The 14,009-nt window shown below is 43.1% G+C and overlaps 1 pseudogene; it reads left to right on the forward strand.

The window, feature by feature from the left end:
• Positions 1–8,328: 8,328 nt before the first annotated feature.
• Positions 8,329–8,648, forward strand: LOC144827360 (acyl-CoA-binding protein pseudogene; annotated as a pseudogene).
• Positions 8,649–14,009: the final 5,361 nt, after the last annotated feature.

The raw sequence follows: 14,009 nt of genomic DNA on the forward strand, positions 1-14,009 counted from the left end.
CCTTGCCGCAACCTTGCCGCCACCGCCACAGAGTCCTGCTGCCAGCGCCGCCATTCCGGGACTCCATTACCCTGCAGCACCAGCGGCGAGCGCGGCGCGCGCGCGCGTACACTGTCCACGACCACAGCAAGCGCCAGGAGGCGCTTATAAAGAGTACAGGGCTCCGGTGGAGCTGGAGCCCTGTTTGTTTGTGGGGGCCACTTACTGGAAAGCAACCTTGCCGCAACCTTGCAGCCACCACCACAGAGTCCTGCCACCAGCGCCGCCATTCCGGGACTCCATTACTCGGCAGCACCAGCGGCGAGCGCGGCGCGTACACCGCCCACGACCGCAGCATGCGCCAGGATGCCCTTATAAGGAGTACAGGGCTCATGCGTCACGGGCCGCATGCCTGCAGCACCGGGCGAAGCCCGGGCCAAGGGCGGGCCCTTCTTTGCCCGTCAGTGGCCAGAGCAGGCTGGCCTGGGCCATCCCCTTTGGCTTGAAAATTGTGCCTGGAGGAAAGTATTAGGAGCTGAGGGGTTCTTAACAGGGGTTAGGCAGCAGAAGTGAACATCTGCCCCAACTGTAAGTGCCACTATTTACTCTGCTAACTTCAGTCGTCTCTCTGGGATTGTTGTCATTTTCAGTATCAAGAAAGCCCCCACAAAATTAGCTGACACTATAGAGCTGAGTATTAGCAAACAAACTGTAAAAGCTTTATGCCACGCCCCACCTTGTTCCACCCCTGCACTTCTCCCCAGATATCAATCGATCTGATTTTACAAAGGGCGACAGGAGTGATGGCCACAGAAATTCAGCAGACTGAGCGCCGACTGTCTATAACCCCGGACCTCCCTCTGGCCTTGTCACCATCTAACCTTTCCCCTCCCCATGAAAGGGGTGACAGTATACAAAGTCATGCCTCTACACCTAAGTCGCTTGCTCTAACCATAGAAGCTACATGCAAAGCAACTACCAGAAATAGAGGGCGTACCAAAACCCCCGCTAATGCCAGTGTGGCCAATCATCATCCTCAACCCAAAAATGCGGGGGGCAAAAAGAGGAAAATAAACAATGGAACCGCCATGTCGGTAGGGGCCGACCTGAGTGTCTGGCAGCCTCCAAATCAAATGGGGCTGCCTCATTTTCTAACACATTATTCAATCAAATCAGTGGGCTTTTAAAAGAATAATTCGCCCTAATCCATGCCCGTTTGGACAGTATGACCAAGTCCTGCACATGTATAGACACGGTACAATCAAATCCACCACTCCCAGCCAACACACATGGGAGAAATATGGCTCCAACTTTGTGCACCAGTCTAGGCAATACATCTGCTGAGAGAAGCAGAGGGGAAGGTTCTATAGCCCATATTGCAGACATGGGGATAGCAACTTCTAGCAATACAACAGCTCGTATTACAGTGGCAAAGGCAGACTGTCCCGTTTGCTGAAAGGAGATCCCTACAGTCCCGGGAGTAGCCCCCACACCAAGGTCAAAAGCTACCTCCATTAATCTGCCCCCTGCAAGTGTACCATAATGACTGGTCCTTGCTGGAGTGGCCTCACTGGGTGAAGATAAAACAGAAACTCATTTGGAACTTAAAAACAAATGTCATAATTTGCTCGCTAGACAATATTAGTTCTCTTATTCCAATGCAGTTGACATTTTGATTACCCGAAGGGTGAAGTGGATTGGCAACCGGGATAAAGACATCAGCGGGGACTGTGTAGTTGTTAACTTCAGGAACCCCCATTTGGTAAAACAAGTCTTATATCTGAGTAACGGAGGTTCTACCCTCAGACTTCTACCACTCACATTTTTACAACCATGGTCTTCTTTGTGGTCCAGGGGTCGGGTTACGTTATGGCATTAGGGAATGGCCTTTCCATCGATCTGGGACGGGTCAGGTGGTAGGCATGCAACATCCCCTACCATTCAATTTACCCCTCTTTAACAGATTTGAGAGTTTGAAGGAGGTTGATTGACTTTCGATCCCAAAGTCCCCATGTAGCAACGCTGGGCTAGCAATGCTCGAAGTTGACACAGCGAGGGCAGTGGGAAAATTGAAGACTGTCATTAATAGTGGAAGGGCAGCGCGCAAGATCCCATCTACCCTTGAGCAGATTTTTATCAGCCCGTTAAACTCAGCTGAAAGCTTCGTAGAGAATGCAGTGCACGTGGGTCATCCTCTCATTCAAAATTCTGTGAACGATCCTGTAGTTCCACCAATGAGGGAATTAGCTATGAAGGCTCCAGTCGGTAATCAGTCCATCCTCCATAGAACCAAGTTACTATCCTGGAATGTGGCTGGCATTAAAAATAAACTACATTGTCCAGAATGGGGAGTTTTTGTAGATTCGTGTGATATATGCTTATTTCAGGAAACATGAGCTACAGACCACCCCGTTTGTAGAGGCTTCGCATCATTCCATATCCCTGCCATTGCTGGAACTAGGGGCAGGCCTTCAGGCGGACTTAGCACTTGGGTGGGTTGCTATTTGAGTTGCGACGTTTGTCAAGTGGATTCACACGGTCCAGATATCTTTTGCCTAATACTATCCTTTCCTAATAATCATAATTTTTTTTTAAATTAATATTTATTCTAGGCCTGTTAAGACAGGCAAGGAGTCCCCTGTACTTGCACATTTAGATGATCTCCTCTCGGATATTCCCATAGATGCTGCGATAATTCTGGGAGGCGATCTGAACTGTCAGTTTGAGCCCCTAATGGAATTTGGGGACTTGGACAGTGCAGAAGAGGATGAGCTATGGGCTATCCCTGAGTCCAATATCCCTCGGATCAGGGCTAGGTCCCCCTTAGCTCTTCAAATTAAAGCTGTAACTCTCAGATATTTACTGAGAGCATCCAATGGGCGGTTTCCCTTAGATTCCCCAGGTAGTCTTAACTATAACAGGTTGGGCCATTTCTCTATTCTACATTATATACTGCTGGAAACCAGAATATGGTTGTTAGCCTCTGATTTTAGGGTTATATCACGTGAGGACAGTGACCATAATGCGCTGATGGTAAGTTTTGCAATCTCCTCTGGGGCCGAACACAGCCCGGGTCATACTGACCAAGATGATGGGCTTCTCCTCAGCAACAACAGGAGGAGAAGGAAGTAGTCATGGCTAGAGAATCCCAGGAAAAATTGCAACACTATATAGGGAGTTCACCCCAGACCTTGAGGCTATGTTAGAGTACGTCCACTATGATAACTTAGGACCCCATGTGAGTAAGGAAGCTGAAATCAACCGTCAAGCTTTCCTGAGACTGAAAGATGTCTTTTGGAAAGAATGTCCTAGGATCAGTTCCCATAAACCACGACAATATTGGTTTGATTTGATTCTAATTGTTGAAAAATGAAAAGTGCCTTGATAGAGGCCATAACATCAAAAGTGAAGTCCCACTATAAAATTGGCAAGGCTTTTCTACAAAAATGCCATTCACGTTGCTAAAATTTCCTGGGGAGAGGAACAGTGGGCAAATCTTAAACAGGCTCTGGGAAATAAAGACTCAAAATCTTTTTGGAATATAGTGAGCTCAGGAACTGCAAGAGGACAGGGTACTGTTGAACCTAATATAGCAGCAGAAAAATGTGAAGACCACTATAAACTCCTATATGCTCAAAGTTCCAATGAATGTACGGGTCAGGGGCAGGACATTTGAGCTCTTTTAGAAACAGATTCAGATACCACAAAGATCACCCTGAAGGAAGTGTATAAATCTCTAGACAGAGTAGTGCCAGAGAAAGCATCCAGCCTTGATAATGTTCCTGGCGACCTGTATTGGGCGGAGCCTAAGATCTGGGGCCCCTATTTATGGGTAGTCTTTAATGCCATTCTGGAAGGGATGGACCCCCCTGAGACTTGGCTGGGTGCAGAGGTGATACCAATATTCAAAAAGGGTTCCCCTCTTCTCCCAATCAACTATCGATCAATCAGTTTGATCGATGTCCCTCAGAAGGTGTTCGCTAGGATCATTTTGGATTGCCTACAACTAAGGATGGAGGATAATAACATCCTCTCCCCCCTCCAGGAGGGGTTTAGGGCCAAGATGTCAATGATAGACTAGATCTTCACGCTCCAGCTCCTCTATTGGAAGATAGTAATGACGGGGGCGGTAGCCTATATCTGGTCTTCGTCGACCTTAAAAGTGCTTTCGACTTGGTTCCCAGAGAGGCACTATGGAAGGTGCTCAAGGAGTTGGGACATCCGTGTTATCTTTTACTCCTACTTAGGAAATTACATAATGGCACCTTTACCCAAATTAGGGGCCTATTAGGATGGCGTCCGTCCGCCACCCCCGAGGTGGAGGGACCGTCCGCAGGGGCAGCGGCGGTCCCTCCGGTGCAATTAGGATGTGACCGCCTCCCTGGCGGTCACATCCCGTATCTTTAACCTTGCAGCGGGTGCTGCTTGAAACAGCATCCGCCGCAAGGTTAAAAATGCATGTTTTACATTTACATGCACAAAGCGGCAGGCACCGCTTTGTACCTGCCGCTTTGTGCATGTAAATGCTGGGGGGTACCAGAGGTACCCCCCATATGCACCCCCCACCCCCGACACCCTGGGGGCCCGCAACGGGCCCCCAAACACCAAAGACCACATGCTTTTCCACGGCGGAAAAGCAGCCGTGGAAAAGCAGGTTAAATGCACATCGTAATTTGACTGATGGTGTCTTGCAGACACCACCACCACATAGCCCACCACAACCCGCGGATCATCGGCGGACGTACCTGACATCCGCCGCTGGTCCCACCGCAATCACACCACCATCCTAATCTGGTGGTGGGTGTTTTCTGTGGCCGCAGCGGTGAATCTGCATCCTCCAGGCTGGCGGTGGCTTCCGCCGGCCTGGAGGATGCGGATTCACCGCCATCCTAATCGGCCCGATAGATTTGGCAAGAATGGGGAACACACTAATCGCATTCCGGTTAATAGGTGAGTGAGGCAAGGATGCGTGTTAGCTCCCACACTGTTTTGCATCTTTATTAATGGCTTAGTGGATGCTATAAACAAATGTCAGAATATCAATGCCCCTAAGCTAGCAAGCAAGAGTATACCAACAATGATGTTTGCAGACAATACCTTGCTCCTCTCAAAATCCCCTATGGGTCCGCAAACATTTTTGGATGACTTCTGTGAATTTTGCAGGGGCAGGGGCTTGGAAATCAACATACAAAAAACAAAATAAATGGTTTTTAAACCCAGTAAGAATGGCCGCTTTAATCTCTGTATGAATGGTGTATAGTTAAAAAGGGTATCTGAATTTGACTACCTGGGCCTCACTCTAATTGAAAACATGACTTGGAAAACCTAAGTGACCAGATCTAATCGGAAATTAATACAGACATCTGGGGGCCTGGCCAAACATTTCAGAAAGTCCTTCCATAAACCCCTGACCCCGGCTATGGAGATCTATAAGACGCAGGCCAGAAGCTCAGCTCTCTATGGGGCTGAACTATGGGGGCATTTGAATCTTAGGCCAATAACCCATATGGAAAATAACTTTTTGAGGCAACTGATAGGGCTTCTGCGAAGCTCCCCTCTGTTGCCCTTGCACATGGGTTTGGGGGTGAGACCTATCGCACAAGAAATTGCAAGCGTCCGCTATTGTATTGGCGACTTCTATGGGCAACAAATGAGCTGGCGGAGTACAGAGCTGAATTACAAAAGGTACTCAGCCTACCTGGGGCAGGGTAGGTACCCTGGCTTATGCATATCAAGAAAAGTCTATGTGAGATAGGCTGTTCCGAGCTATTGGAGAGTCCGCTAATTGCCCACACCAGGATCACACGCACATATTTATCCACCACGTACTGGAAGGTGAAATTTGATAGCATTTTAGAGGACCCTAACATCGGCTCTGTGACTCGCCAGCTCATGGATATAAAAACCATTTACCAACTAGAGCCGTGCTTGGACTTTATACGTCCAACCATAGCCAGGAAACTCTATTTGCAGTTTCCACATGGCTGTCTTCCCCTGCATTCATTTGTTAATAAATGGTCTAAGGATGTTTCCACGGCCTGCCCCGCCTGTGGACTAGCCGAGGAAACAGAACTGCATGTTTTTTTTGTTTGCCAAGGCTATTCAAAGATTAGAAGAAGAGAGCTACAGCATTTATGTAAGAATCTTGGTGCAACTCATTGTACAGACATGTATAGGCTTTTAAAATATGACACCAGCATGCATATAGTATTTGCTACTTTAGATTTCTTGCTGCAATGTGGTGGGATCGTCTGCAATTCTTAAAACTCCAATGAAATGCATTTTTCATTTGTGGTCATTGATAAATTATGAAAGACTTTTTTCTTTTTAATAATGTATTTTATTTTTTCTAAATTTCCTTTAATCCTTGACATGAAATGTTGTCTTTTATGGCTTCACAACCGAAATAAATATTTAAAGAAAGAAAAGACTATAGGAGCATTACAAGGGGAGAGAATGTAGTAGCCAATGATTCTTCACTGTTACCCCTCCTCAATTTTAAACAGAGCATTTCGAAAGAAATTCACCACCCTCACTATATACATGAAATTTTCAACAGCCTTCAGGAACATAGATCACCATTTAAACATATATGTGATTTCATAAAAGATATACACCTTCCGGCCATCTTTCCAAAAATATATAGCTCTCTGCATCTTTAAGTAAACTCAGCACTCTCATCGTACATATAACTATCTGCAACCAGAAAAAACATATATCACCATCTAAACACATGCAAACCGATTATATACGTTAAAAACCACATTAACATTCACTTCCTAATACATACCTAGCATGTTTTACTAGTTTATAGTTTATATACAGGCACAATACATTTTCCTATGTTCTATTCAAGACCACAGTACACCCGTTTAATAAAGTGACTAAAACTACCAAAACTACAAGAACTCACAGAATAAAAATAATCTGTTGACAGAACTTATTTAACCACTTCCATTGCTGTCTTTGACGTATATTAGAGTAAACAATGACAGTGTGAGGGAAAAGCAACATCAGTTCTGCAAAGGTTTCTTTCATTAGGGTTTGCAGCCCTACCCCAGTCAATGTGCCTAGGTCATTGCCACCACAGTACACAATCATGGGGAAGAATACAAGGACATTATAGTTAGGAAATATCATTTAAAAAACCTTAGAAATTCACTGAAAAAACAAAGGTTACAGGGCTGATATAGTTAGCAAATATAATTTTAAAAAACTTAGATATTCATTGAGAAAAACAAAGGTTACATTGATGTTATAGTTAGGCTCAGCTTTCACTTGTACAAAACCAGTGAAATTTGGAAGTTGTAGTTACCTGATGTAACTATAACTTATGTACCTGTAATAAATTACTTATGACCTCATATATTACATCACTCATGACATGGTAGGTAACATCATTCATTACATCACTGATGACAATTGTGAAGAAAATGAATAGTATTATATGAATATTAAAATTATATACTTGTTTATGTCTTATTTTATATTATACATATTTCAAATGAGAAAGTAACTAATACATGAATGTACTTACTAAAACAAATCAATAACATATATAATTAGGAATAAATGTAAATAAAATACTTCACACCAATTCCCCTACAAATCTAGCAACCCATAATTAAATAATGAAAGCATATAATGAAAAATAATAAAATCCTCTCATTAGAAAGATGTAATCAATTATAAATAATAGTCATTGTATATCCATTTCTATCCATCAACAAACAGCATCAACCAATATCTTATCACACAAATTAAAATATAATATTTTCATACATGATAAACACATGATTTAATTACTATACAATTAGTTATAATACTCATTAAAATTCCCTTCTTCTTCTTCAAGCCAAACAACCCACAGAAATAATACATGGTAATCATATCGATCAAATACTACAAGTGTATTTAAATAAGATTGCATTTTGTTAAATATATAACATATAATAAACACTTTTACACAACTTTATTTCAAATATTTCAAAATAATGTAATAGCTAAAGCTTACGATGTAATTGAAACAACAGCATTAAAACAAAATTAACAAAATACTAACGAAAACAATTTATCAACATGGATCTTTTTTTAAAGTGGAAAAAGCAATATTATTACCGTTGATATTATGTCCAACAATATTCTCTACACCATGCTATTCTTAAACTCATAATATTGACCACTGATACAACTGAGTATATGTTAAGGTGGAATACCATTTCAGTTTATTTGATCTGGTAATTCAACACTGATTAAGATATATTCATCTGGTCTTATTCTTTCTTCGGCAGCTGCTTGATTTCATTTGTATCTCATCACTGGAGGCTTCATGGCACCTAAACATCCACCATGTCTCAAGCTGAGTTTGATAAAGCTGCTGAAGATGTGAAGCTTCTAAAAACAAAACCATCAGATGAAGATATGCTAATGGTGTATGCGTTGTACATGCAAGCGGGTGTCGGGGATATAAATACAGATCGACCTGGCATGTTGGATTTCAAAGGCAAAGCCAAATGGGACGCCTGGGAGAAACAAAAAGGAAAGAGCAAGGAAGATGCAATGAAAGAATACATTGCACATGTGGAACAGCTGAAAACAAAATGCGGCTTTTGAGTCTGAGGCTACAGGTTTCTGGTGAATTGTCCTTTCAAGAATTGATTTCCTGTTCCTAGAGTATACTGTAGTTGAAAAATGTAACAAATGAGGTATTCTGTTTTTGTATGACTGCTTGCTTAGCAACTAAAATAAATTGCAATCTTGGAAGATTTCTAAAAAAAAAAAGGAAAAAAGAAGCCTTTGATATGGTGGACCGTAACCAGCTTTGGAGTATTTTGCTGGCTATGGGGGCACCCCCATATCTATGCCATCAGATTAAACTTCTCCACGAAAGTGCGTTTGCGAAGGTGAGATTTGGTAGGGACGGGTGTCTGACGGTTCCATTCCCTGTGGATAAGGGGGTCAGGCAGGGCTGTGTACTCGTCCAGACCCTCTTCTCTCTCTTCCTATATGGGTTGATAGAAGACCTCCTCGCCACTAAGGACATAGACTGCCCAAAATTGGCATCTCGCAGCTTTCCCGCTCTTATGTTTGCGGATGACACGCTGCTGCTATCAAAGTCATCTATGGGCATGCAGCGTGTGTTAAATGCGTTTTCCCAATTTTGCCAAAAAAGAAATCTTGTTGTCAACGTTAATAAAACCAAACATATGGTTTTAATGCCAACTCAACCAATTGCCCTCACCCAATGACGGAGGACAAACCTCTGGAAAGGGTATCCGTATTTGAATATTTGGGCCTCACATTAAATGACAAAATGGGGTGGGGCCCGCAGATGGACAAGGCTAACCTGAGACTAACACAGGCTTCGGGGGAATCCTAAAAGTACAAAAGAATTGCGTTTTAAAAATTATAGGCCCACCTCTGGAAATCTATAAAGTACAAGGCAGCATCCCTATATGGGGCGGAACTGTGGGGGCATAAACCCCCTCACGTTAACAGACAATATTTTATTAGTCAAGTCTTGATGTTACCGAAAAATACTCCATTAGAACCGCTTAGGGTGGACATTCTTCCTATCACGGATGTTATTGTATCGCGCCCGCTGCTTTATTGGCGGCGGTTGTGGTGCACTCCTGAGCTGGCTAGTTACTGGGAAGAATTGAGAGCGGTAATGAATACATTAGGGGCTGGAAGCATACCGTGGCTAGCCTTTATAAGTCACTCTTTCAGTGCAATTGATGTGGAAAACCTCTGGTCAAAGCCTGAGGTCTTCTGCCCGGAGACATAAAAAAAACCTTGACAAATGCACTCAAAGAGTTGAAATTGATGGAAACCATCAAGTTCGACACACGGGTTTCTGGATTTCAAGTGCCATTACCAATTTGAGCAGGTGCTAGATATTATTCAGCAGAGTTCAGCGAAAAAGCTTTTCCTACAGTTTAGATATGGCACTTTACCGCTATTTTCTGTTACAAGTAAATGGGCGGGAGTTCCAAATAGTCCCTGCCCTGGCTGCCTTACAGAGGAGGAAACACTAGTTTATGTAGTACTCTTCTGTGCGGCATATAAAAAACCCAGGGAAAAATGGATAATACAACTGTGTAGGAATCTGGGTATTAAGAACCATGTTGTTTTTTTTAGGATCCTAAGAACGGATACTAGCCCAGTTTATGTAGTTTCAGTAGCTAAGTTTCTGTTTTCTATGTGGATAATTCGCAGAAACCTGCTAAAGTCGGCCTAGATCCCCATAGTTCCCTACTGGAGCATTATACATCTCATGTTGTAATAGTTTTAATGAGCATGAAATTTTGTTTTTACCCAGAAGATGTACTGGTTGTACCTAGCAAGGGAAGGGAGTTTAGTTTGATGGTTTCATTGGTCCTATGTATTATGGGTCGGGAGATTATTGAGATGTTTTCTAAATTTTTAGAATTGTACACATAATTTAAACTTTTAAAGTGTTTTTTTGCACTGATGTCATTTTATATTTAAAAGCTTTTAATCTTACCATCGTATTAGGGCAGAAATTCCAATGTACATAGCGAAATCCCTTCCTAGTCATGATGAATTTGTAATTGTTGGATGTGAATGTGCTTTTATGGTTATAAATCACCGCAATACAGTTTTTTTGAACTTGAACTTGAACTTGATATATTCATCTTACAAAGAAGTATTTTGAAGCAAATGAAAACAAGGATCGGTTGAAGCTTTGCTCCACTTAAGCCATTCATTTGAAGATTATGTGACTCCTGACATGCAGCTCCACGTAATGAGGGGTGCAGATGTAAATAAGCATAGACTAGATTAGATAGCTTCATTCAAGTTGGCTTGTAGGGAAGGTAAGGATAACTGGAATCCATGACATGATGTTGAACTTAGTGATGAAGACATGGCTTCATGCTCATGAGCTTGACTGGCAGAGTGCTTGCTCTCCTTCTGCTAAACAGCAAAGGCAAAGTTAACCATTCTGGTGTAATTAAAAGGATTAAGATGACATTAATTATTGTCACAATGGAATATTTTCAAATGAATATAGGACATTATCACGTTTTGTTCTTGAAATGCAGCCTAGTATTCTGAATTCTATATCAGTCCTTTTGATTTCACCAGAATTCCTTGATTCACTGCAATATTGTTTGTTTCTTTGTCGTTATTGTTTGTTTCTACTTTTGGAACTTGTTGCAGTGTATATTCACTCATTTTGCAAGGGAATATATTTTTAAATACACTGACACTCTCCGGCTGACCTTGATTGTTTTTTTTAATTTTGATTCTCCTAATTGAACCAAAGCCTTTTGATACAGAGTAATTACCTTCGTTCTTTATTAAAAAAGCATTCACAGACATGGTGGTCAGCTGACCCCAGCAGGCCACCATCCCAGTGAGTGCTTGCCATTTCTAATGGGTCGCAAAATGGAACATGCCTCATGAATATTAACGAGGCAGGTCCTTTGCGACCCATTTGGGAATTGCAAACAGTGTCTCAGACACTGTTATACATCAGTGCTTGCGACGTGCAAATTTCATGTCGCAAAAAAAATGCCAATTGCGAGTTACAAACACCGAGTGTCATACATCTGGCCCACAATGTGATATTATGCGAGTAAAAGCACCGCTCAAGTACATCATACCTGTTGATGGTGGAGTCCTCCTGTGTTCTGTTATTTTGGTGTGTCAGGGCTGAACTGGGATGGTTGATAAATTGAGAGGATCTAGTGGCTGCATGGAGGGATGTTTGTTTGATCATTGACAGTATTATGGTGTATGCCTGCATAGACATACTTTTGATCAAGGTTATAGTCAAGGCTACCTCGAATTGTGCTTGTAGTAATGCCTTTTGGTATCATTAACAAATTGGTGAGCGGGCTGTAATGATGAAATGGTGGTATGGATGAGGGTGACCTAGTAGTGTCACAGTCTGTAGAGATTTTTTGTGTACATTAACATCACTAGCCTTGGCAGACAATAACATCACTAGCCTTGTTAGATGTTTTTAAGTTTGTGCAGGCCATCTGGCAATATTTAGGGCCACACCCCCACACAGATGAGGGAACACTTTCTGAAGATAGCGCTTGTGCGATAGGTGTGCCAGCACTATTATTATTACAGATGGGGCTGCACATGCATATGGAGCACCTTCTGTAATACCATAACTCCCTGGGGACAAAAAGCAGGGACATATACCCATTGTGCAATTGATACACTATGAAAAATATGGCCTCTGGACTATTTTATATTGTTTAGCTAGAAGTAAAAAAATCATCAATGTAAATTCCAGTGGCTCTTAGGAATTATCAGCATCCTTATTTAGAATAGGGGTGGGCGGAAGTCACGGAAGGGACTATCGTGGAGAGGCAGGAAGATTGAACCAATCTCCTTGCCTCTCCATGATATTTACATTTCGCGAGGCCGCCCACCGCCCGCCCGCCGACCACTTCCCGGCCGCCTTATTAAATAAAATCAAAAGGCTGAATATAACTTTAAATCAAACTTACCTCATTGTGCCACAATCTTCCCCATCGCGGCTTCATCTTTGGAAACTGCGCATGCGTGGGAGCCTGCGCATGCGCAGTCCTGGCCAGGAATGTGCATGCGCAGGCTCCCGCGCATGCGCAGTTTCCAAATATGAAGCCGCGATGGGGAAGATTTTGGCGCAATAAGGTAAGTTTGATTTAAAGTTATATTTAGCCTTTTAATTTAATTTAATAAGGCGGACGGGAGGTAGGCGGGCGGGAAGCGGGAGGCGGGTGGGCAGCCAACTTCCATTCCACCCACGAATGGGCGGCAATTTGCCCCGTTTTGCCACCTTCTTTGGGGAAGGCGGAAAGTGCAAATTTCGCCCATTCCGTGGGCGGAACGGAAATGTCCGCATACCCTTAATTTAGAAGCAGGTAGTGTGGAATGGTGCAGCCCCATAAGCTGTAATTTGAAATTCATCTTGCCTCTGGATCAAGCAATCGGACAAAAGAAGGAGGTGAAAAACTCCTAGAGCTTCCAACTTGGGGGCATATTTACAGGTAATCGGTGTAGAGCAGTATTGCAAGTCATTTTGATGTGCTGCCCTGTGCCAATTCGAAAGGGCACTATGTCACTGTATTTACATGATATGGTGCATTCCTGACCTTTCAGCCAGAGCTTACAAACATTTAGCAATCATGCGCCAATGCAGGCACCCTTGCACCACCGTGAAAGGGTGTCTGTCTTCTTGTCAGGATTGTTTTGATGCAGGAAGGGATACCTTACTGGACTAAAACAATAATTGGAGGTGTTTTTCTCATTCCATGTGTGCTGCAGAATGCAGAACACGTGGAAAGAGGAAAAACAAGGAGAAATGTAAACATTTCTCCTCATTACGCCCATTCTAGGGAGGCCAAGGTTTTGACGCTGCCCCAGATTTACGAAATATTGTAAATCTGAGGCAGCGTCACAGTCCATGGGTGTTGTGTGGGAGCACCCACAGCAACACCCATAGAATGCCTCTTTGCCGCAGAGTAAGGCAAGTCAGTTACTTGCTCTATTTTGCCTAACACCATATCTACATGGCCATGAAAAGCCATACAAGGTGAATTTGAATTTGAATTTTAGGGTATTTGTTAAGCGCACGTTTACCAAGCGGTTTCATGGCGCTGTTGGGGAGGAACCGGCGTCAGATGGCAAAGCGGTTTAGATAGTAAAAGCCTGTGAGAACAGAAGAGTTTTCAGAGTGCTGCGAAACTCCAAATAGGATGGTATCGATCTCATTAAGAGAGGTAAAGAGTTCCAAAATAGCGGAGCAAGGACAGAGAACTTAGAACCTCCCGTTCTACTCTTCCTGAATCTGGGCACCACCAAGAGAGACAGAGAGGAGGAGCGCAGTTGTCTACTGGGGATGTAGGGTTCAATTTTGGATTTAATAAAAATCGGAGCTGTTCCCGCAAGGGCTTGAAACGTAATAAATCCCATCTTAAAAAGGGCCCTTTCTCTAATAGGGAGCCAATGGAGGGATCTGAGGAGGGGTGTAATGTGATGTGATTTAGGTAAGCCATAGACCA

Source organism: Lissotriton helveticus, chromosome 4_1 (genome assembly GCF_964261635.1).
Source record: "Lissotriton helveticus chromosome 4_1, aLisHel1.1, whole genome shotgun sequence".
In the NCBI taxonomy this organism is placed as follows: Eukaryota; Metazoa; Chordata; class Amphibia; order Caudata; family Salamandridae; genus Lissotriton; species Lissotriton helveticus.